Source organism: Marmota monax, unplaced genomic scaffold (genome assembly GCF_021218885.2).
Source record: "Marmota monax isolate L192 unplaced genomic scaffold, Marmota_monax_Labrador192_F-V1.1 WCK01_AAM20220418_F8-fsc00008, whole genome shotgun sequence".
Taxonomy (NCBI): domain Eukaryota; kingdom Metazoa; phylum Chordata; class Mammalia; order Rodentia; family Sciuridae; genus Marmota; species Marmota monax.
The window spans coordinates 18,251,068-18,259,134 of NW_026694432.1; the positions used below are offsets into that span (position 1 = coordinate 18,251,068).

The following is an 8,067-nucleotide window of genomic DNA, read 5'->3' on the forward strand; positions in this document are numbered from 1 at the left end:
GTCTTTTCTAGAAGCACTGAATGTAAATAAAAGAGATTAGTGAAGAATTTTGCCTCAGTTAAAGGTAGCCTGGAGTGAGTGGGAGTCGGCAGAGCCACTGGGAGCCCACCCTCTCCTCCCCCTTCGTCCTCTGGCTCCTGCCCAGGGACCCTCCCCAAGGCAACCCTGGGGCATCAGCGCTGTGCCAGGGACCTGCCAAGCTCCTCCTCCCCAAAGCCAGGTCCTCACATTAGCCTGGCCAGAAGCAGGTCACCAGGAAAGGCTCTGGCCTTCTGGAAAGGAAAAGGAAGAGCCCCTGAGAGATGGTAGAACCCCAGAGTCTTGGCCCAAAATGCTGACAGCTGCTTGGTGGTGACACCTTGGAAACCCCCAGGCCACAGGCTCTCCACTTGGAAACCCCCAGGCCACAGGCTCTTTGGCACCACTTGGAAAACCCCAGACTCGGGATGGTCAGCAAGGGAAGGGAGGTATGTTCACTTCTGGTGTGGAGGAGCCATGACCCTCAGCTCTTCAAAAGTGCAGCCCTCCTAGAAGGGACAGTCAGGTTGTTAGTGGGACCCTGACCTTCTGGGATCTTCATTGCTCAGGCTTTTGGGATTCTGTAGAAACTCTCCCTGGCTGCAGGCTGGACTCCCTGTAGTTGCCGTGGGCTTCTCAGAGCCTGTGCTCAGCTGGGCCTCCCCTGAACCCTGCTCCCCCTCCTGTCTTCTGTTTTACAGAGGACCTACAACATGCCAAGGCCACAAGAGGATCGGTGGGGGTGAGTTGATAAAGATGTCCTTAACGGGCTTGTAGACCCAGGATCATTCCTGTGACTCGAAACCTGTGTGTTCAAAAAACAGAGAGAAGAAAAAGAGACAAACCTGCTAGTGACTTCAAAGTGCCCATGATTTTGCAACACAACACCTCTGTGAAGCTGCGCTGCACGGGGAGCCCAGGCCAGGAGGCCCAGCTCTGCTCTCTCCTGGGTCCGGTGCTCAGGCACCTGCACCTGCTCACACACCTGCACCTGCTCACCTGGCAGCCTGACACCAGAGGAGGTTGATTCTGCCGTATGGGGCCGGGAGGGTAAGCAGAGCGGGGTCAGGGTGTGTGCAGGCCACCTGGGCAGGAAGAGCAGCAGTGGGCACTGGAGAGGGAAGGATGGGGCAGGGGACATGGGAAGAGGAGGCTGGCCATGAGGCTGCAGGGTCTGGCCAAGGCCAGTCTCAAAATACCAGGCTGACTCTGAAGTCTATTCTGGAGGCTGGATTTCCACTGAGATACTTCCTCCCGGTTGACCTAAGAGTTGAGTTGCCAGATGTAGCCAATACACAGAAGATAGACTCGGTTGTGATTGCATTCAAACAAGGAATGCTTTTTAATAGGGGTATATCCTATGCAATATTTGGGATGTACTTATACTAAAAAATTGTTTGCTATTTGGAATTCAGACGTGACCACAGGTCCTATATTTTATATGGCAACTTTACTTGGGGGCCAGAGCAGAAGGAGAGGTGGTCAGGATGAGAGAGGATCAGCTCCCCCCCACTGAACCTGAGGGGCTTTGCTGCTATCAGCTTTAAATCTGGCGAAATTCATGAAGATTCCATTTGGAAACAGGTACCTGACTTTAATGATGATATTCAAATGCTCATAAAACCATTGTGTAAGTTATGTCTAAGATTCCCTTCAGGCATGTGTCTGAAGGGGACAGTAGACATTTTCTATAAAGGGCCAGATCTAAATATTTTAATATTTAATTGTTAAGACTTAATTACAATATTTACTACGGACTGTAAATGTTTTAGGCCTTGTGGATCAGGCTGGCTGTGTTGAAACTGCTCAGCTCTACTGTTGTAATATAAAAGCAGCCTTAGACATAGGTGCATAAATGAATGTGGTTGTGTTCCAATAAAACTTTATTTAAAAATCAGACTGTGGGCCAGATGTGGTCTTGGGCTATAGCTTCCTGACCTCTGGCCAAGACAGTTGGGCACTCTCAGTGCTGGCTGAGAGAAGCATATTCTTCCCCCAATGTTCTGGACACAGAGACATCTTCCCTAAGGAACTGAATGTTTAATTGGGGACCTCAGCATTTCTCTCTCTCTGCCACCAATTTCTGGGGTGGCCATGTGACAGATTGCCCTTGTCTTCCTGGGTCTCAGAGGCCTCACTTCTAGGATGAAATAGTTGGAGCCTCAGGATCTTCCCCCAAATCAGATTTGATCATCCTGCCCTACCAAGGAGCATCTGTCCTGCCACAGTCTACCTGGGCACAATTCAGGAGGCACTTGTCAAAAGAAACGAACTTTATTTTTAGAACAGACACACACACACACACACACACACACACACACGGCACCACACAGCTCTTCAGGAATTCCCTCAGAGCCCAACTGCCACCACCTGCTTCCCACAAGCCTCTCAACCTCCCCCACTCCTCCTGCTCTTGAGGCTGATTGGCTGGGTCGTGTGGGCGGAGCCAAAAAAGTCCCCCAATGAGCAGCTCTGTGGTCTGAAAGTGCGGGGAAACAGCTCAATGAGCATCACCGCAGAGGAGCCAATCAGTTGGCAGCTAGAAGTTTGCTGGGACAGCTGTGAGCCAATCATCAGCTGGCAGCTGGAAGTTTGCTGGCAGCTGGAAGTTTGCTGGGCCTGCCCTACCAAGGAGCATCTGTCCCCAGGCAGTAGTTGCTCTCTCTCCTTCCTGGACCTCCCCTCTGCCTGGGCAAAGGGTTGCAAGATAAAGACACTTTTGTTCATTCCATTCATTTCAGGGCAATGGGGACTTTGTTTATTTTTGGTTTTTGATTTTCCAGGACTCCAGAGTCTCTGAGAACCCTCTGCCCTTACTGCTTCCTGCGCCACAGACACTGGACATGTCACCCTGGAGACAGTGGCTCTGCGTCAGCCTCCTGCCAATGAACAATTGCAAGCTCTGCGAGAGGCCCGGGCCTCCCACCAGGAGCTGAGCCAGGACCAGGAATGTCTTCCACACCCACCAACGGCTCCTCCATGGCTCCAGTCTCGGTGAAGCAGCAAAAGACATGGATTTTCCAGGACCCAGGCCAGAGGCCCCCCCAAGGCGTCAGAGGGTGGGTGTGGCAGTGAGATCCTGGCTTCCTCTCCTGTAGCACCTCTCCTCTGCTGGACGACTGACAGCTCTCTGGTAGCAGCAGAGAGCAGCACAAGGACACGGAGGGCGAGAGATCAGGGATGCTTCCTGGAGCCTCTCTGCCCACTGATGGGAGAGGATGAGCCTGGTGAGAGGCCCCCAGGGGCCACAGAGGCAGGATGGGCCATCTCAGTGCATGGATTTCCAGTGTGAGGCTGGACCAAGTGGCTTTCATGGGCCTGCTGGTCTTGTCTTTGCGGGGGGGACCTCTTGTAATGATGTGGTTCCCTCTGGAGGGAAATGGAGCTGAGGGTAGCTGAGGATTTGGCAGAAGGAAGGGGGGAGGGGGGAAGGCAGAGCTTGATTGACAGCCTCCAAGACGGAAAATGAAAAGAAAAGGGCCACCTGTGGTAAGAAAGACCTCAGGTTACTTGTTACTGCAGCATAGCATTACCTATCCTGCCTAATACACACTCAGCCCAGGGACGGCCTCAAACTAGGCACCCTTCAGGGCTGACAGTTGAATTAGGTAATGCTGTTCCAATAGGTCAGGGTGAGATACCTCAGTCCAGCTTCTCTGGACTCCATCCTGCTTCATCCATAAGATGGTTGCAGCTGCTGGTGCCTGCTTTGGTCTGGCTGGTGCACACTGGTTGGCAAAGGGCCTGGCCCCCAGGAAACGCCCACTCTCAGGGATGTCGCTGGCTGAGTACTCCTGAAGTCAGAAGCTACTCCATGGAGCCTTTCCTAATCTCATTTAAACCTCGTGGCAACCCTCCATGGCGTGACTTCCTTTAAAACGGAGAAGAGAGGTTAAACAGGTTTTAGAATCTGCAAGCCCAGGTCTGTCTGGCCCCAAACATCCCCCCTCCGCTCCTCCTCCTCTTCTTCCCACACCTTCCCCAGCTCCACGGGGCCCTTCTCGCCTCTGGCATCTCAGAGCCTGTCCACCCATCAGGATGTGGTCCTTCCAGGGACTCTCACTCGTCCCTGGATGGCAGGGGTCTGTGGCACTGTCTGCTCCACAGCTTCCCACCCCAGATTCACTGTCTCCCCAAACCCCCATTTTCTGATGGTTTTGAAGGCACCATGATTCAGAGACAAGAGACCTGGGTGCTGACCCAGACAGATGCGGAGTCAAATCCCAGCCCAGGGACAGCCAGGCTCCATCGTCACCAGCAGCTCATCACTTAGCTGCTAGCTCTGTCTCTTGGGACAATTGCACCCACCAAGCCCACCAGGCTGGAATGGGAAAGACATCAGCATGGCCATTACTGGAACTGGAAGTCCCCTGAGGACAAGGGGCAGGGGCTGAGTCATTACCGCTTACCTCCCCGGGCCTGGGGTGGCAGGCACTGGGCCAAATGTTTTCACATCTCCTTCTTCCAGGCTCCTTGTGGGACTCTTGTCCTGTCCCACGTGGCTCAGTGGGACCTCATGACTTGTTCTGCACAGTGTATCATCAGGGCAGAAGTGATGCCTGTCACTTCCTCTTGATCATCTTTAGTGGCTGGTGCAAAACCACCAGGGTTTTCCTCTCCCCTGGCACAACAGCTGCTCTATCCCCCAGATTCTGTGGGTGGCCATGATGAATAGAGCCAAACCCACCCAACCTACAGTGGACAGGTAGGATCAGCAAAAATCAATATCTGGGTTTTTTAAGCCACTGTGATTTGGAGGTTACTTGTTACTGCAGCATAGCGTTACCTATCCTGCCTAATACACACTCAGCCCAGGGAGGGCCTCAAACTAGGCACCCTTTAGGGCTGACTGTTGAATTAGGTGATGCTGCTCCAATAGGTCAGGATGAGAGACGTCAGGGCCTGAAGACCCTGGTGCAGCCATGAGGAGGACAGGGCTGCAATGTGGGAGTCTCCCTGCTCACTTCAGAGACCGTCTTGGTGAATACAGCTCTACAGAACACAAAGAGCAGGGAGTCGGCAAGTCAAGTCATGCCCTAGAGCTACAGAGGCCATCATCCAGGTAAGAACAGCCACAGAAGCCACCCCGTACAGGCATTCAGCCCACCTGCCTTCAAAACAGCCTGAAGATGACTCGGGCTCTGAGTGTGGACTCTGGCCACCAGAAACCAAGACAAGTTTGTTCACGCTACTCCACCCTCAGCCGCCCATGAAATGCAGACCTAGAGAACTGCCTGGCTGAAGGGCTCAGAACAAGGGCTCTGGAGTCGGTTCCCTAGGCCCCAGCACTGCTTGGCTGTGGGACCTCAGTCAATTCCTCTACCTCTCTGAGCTAAATCATCTTCACTTGTAAAATGAAGATAATTAAGCTTGTCTTTCAGGTTTTTAGGCAGATTATGTGAGAAAATGTGCTGGCCTCACATCCAACCCTTTATAAACATCATGGGATTTAATTATCTCTATTTTATCAGAGAAGATAATATTAGAGTCACAGGTGAACAGAAGCCATTTCCTGAGCCCAGGGAGGCCAGGGCAGAGGAGACAAGAGCCCAGCTCTTTAAGTATTTATTTTATTTATTTTTACACATGAGAATGACTTCTCAAGTACAGAGAAAAATAAAAAGTCGTCCAGAAGAGAGGGACAATGGCGATATGTGCAGCTGCTAAGGGCACAGACTCTGGAGGATGGACCAGGCCAGGGTTCAAAGGCTCTGCACTTAAAGACACATGAAACAGTGGGCAAACCCTCCGCGCCTCAGTTTCCCCACCTGGGAAATAGGGACACTGTCAGAGCCTTGACCAGGGGCCTGCTGTGTGACACTGGCCCCGGCTCTCGGCAAGATCACGACAGACAGCAGTTGGAAACCCGCGGGTATCAGCTCTGACCCGGGGTTGCCATGAGCCTGGAGGCTGCCCGTGAGGCTGGGAAGGACACAGCACCGTCTCGGCCAGGGAAGGCTCTAGATCTGGGAAGGGAAGTATCAGTGGGTCTCAGCCAGGGCCCATCCGCTGTTGTCTCTCTGGCTGCCACAGGTGAGACACACACGTGGGTTCCATGGGGCGCCACGAGGATGAGCTAGAAGGAGAGAGAAGGAGTTAGAAAGAGAGAGAAGGGCTGATGGGAGCCAGGTTTCAGCCAGACCCCGGGGGCAACTTCGGAAGCCCCTTGTCTCTTATAAAAGCTGTTCATGCCCCTGAGTCCCCAGAAGGTGGAAACTTTCTCTCGGCCAGCCCTGTGTCCCCTGGATTTTGTGGTGAGCAGAGGGAGAACAGAGACCCCAGGCCCCCGGTGCAGCCCCCCACTCCTGCGGTCACCTTCCGCCCCACTCACACCTCCTCTCTTGTCCCCTGTCCCCCCATACAGCCCTCTCTCCTTTCCAGCGCCTGTGGCCTGCTGTCACCAGCTCTCCAGGAACCCGCCCAGGGAGCCCCACCTCCCCGTCCACCTCCCACCCCTGGACGGCTCCTTGAATGCTCACTGTGAGATTGCTGACCCCCACCCCAGGGGCTCAGAGCAAAGCTTTGCCACTTCCTGGCTGTGCCTGCTTAGGTAAGTGACTCAGCCCCCAAGTCCCCACCTCACAGGACTGCTACAGAGCCAGTGACAACCCTGAGGTCCACCCTAGGAGGAGACCTGGCCAGACTCCGGGGCCTGAGGAGCAGACGTGAGGCCGATCTGTATCAGCAACAGAGAGGGTTGGTTATTCCAGAAAGCATGCGGGGGAGGAGAAGAGAAATGACAGCCTCCTGCCCAATTTCCTCAGCAGCGTTGACGGGAGGCAGGCATCTCGGTTGCAGCCGTGGGGATCGATGGGGCAGGCCGGCCTCTGCCTCTCAGGGTGACACGCGCTGCATACACAATGGCTCGAGCCTGCGTGTGGGGTATAGGGTTAAAGGTGTCCATGAAGCTCTGCTCCACATGGTTGGCCTCTAGCTGTGCAGGGGCATCCGTGGCCTGAAAGAAAGAGTGTGCTCAGCTTGGCGGACCCCTGGCCCCATTGCTAGGGAGGGCTTTGGGTCATGCTCCGCTGCCAAGGTGGGCAGGGGCAGCCAGGGGAGGGAACAGCAGTGAATCGTGAACAAAACCCCTGCCCCTGGAGTCTCACAGCAGAGCAGCTTCTTTACGCATTTGGACTCCAGACGGCGTATCCTTTGAGGTCAGATTTGGGTCTGCTTCCCTGGGAGACAGCCTTGTGTGTGGCACATAGTAGGTACCTGTTTGCTTAACAACTGAAATCCTGCGGCTCCTGTTTGCATGGCACCTCACACTCCTGGCACAGTCAGACCGTGAACATCAGGAAGGGACTACTAAGGCTCAGAGAAGGGAAGCAACTTTTGCAAAGCTACACAGCACAGTCTGCCCAGCAAGGCCTAGAATGGGGGCACTGGCTCAGTGCAGGCGTCTCCTCCTCCAGCTCCTGCTCACATTCACTGAGCGTGTTCAGGGCTGCGGAACAGCGATTTTATTAGAGTTCAAAGACCATTTATTTTCTCCTAAAAATAACTGCAAAATAAATAACTGAGAAGATCCCCAAATGTTTATAAATGTATTAAAATCATGTTATCAGCATATAAAATGCAGCAGTGTAAATAAGAAGGCTCTAGCCTGCCAGGCAGCCACAGGCCTGTTGTGTGTGTGTGTGTGTGTGTGTGTGTGTGTGTGTGTATGCGCGAGCACGCACGTGAACGTGTGCACTAAACAGAGTGGGAAACCACAGGCTGAAGAGCAGGATCCCCTGGCAAATGAGCTTCTGAAGCCTTGCTATTCAGCTGCGCGGCCGTGAACCCGGAGGATGGAGTGTACGTCGCCTTATTAGTGTTTCAAACCAGCACCTTTCCCAGAAAAGTCTCCAACTATTTTTACTCCAAGGGGAGAAAACTAGCCACTTCTCATGCAGAATGTGACAGGTTCTGAGATAGAAAAGAAAATATTCTCGAATGAACAGGAGAGAAAACATAATTTATTGGGATTCTCTTGTCTAGGCAGAGAGAATACCTTCCACGCATTCTTAAAACCCAGCCACGAGCCTTGTAGAGCAGGAACGGTTA

At 53.3% G+C, this 8,067-nt stretch overlaps 1 long non-coding RNA gene across 1 annotated transcript; it reads left to right on the forward strand.

The window, feature by feature from the left end:
- Positions 1 to 495: 495 nt before the first annotated feature.
- On the forward strand, positions 496 to 7,548 carry LOC124075346 (uncharacterized). Its single transcript, XR_006846008.1, has 3 exons — positions 496 to 760; positions 843 to 1,068; positions 2,802 to 7,548. It is a non-coding gene; the product is annotated as an uncharacterized LOC124075346 (long non-coding RNA).
- Positions 7,549 to 8,067: the final 519 nt, after the last annotated feature.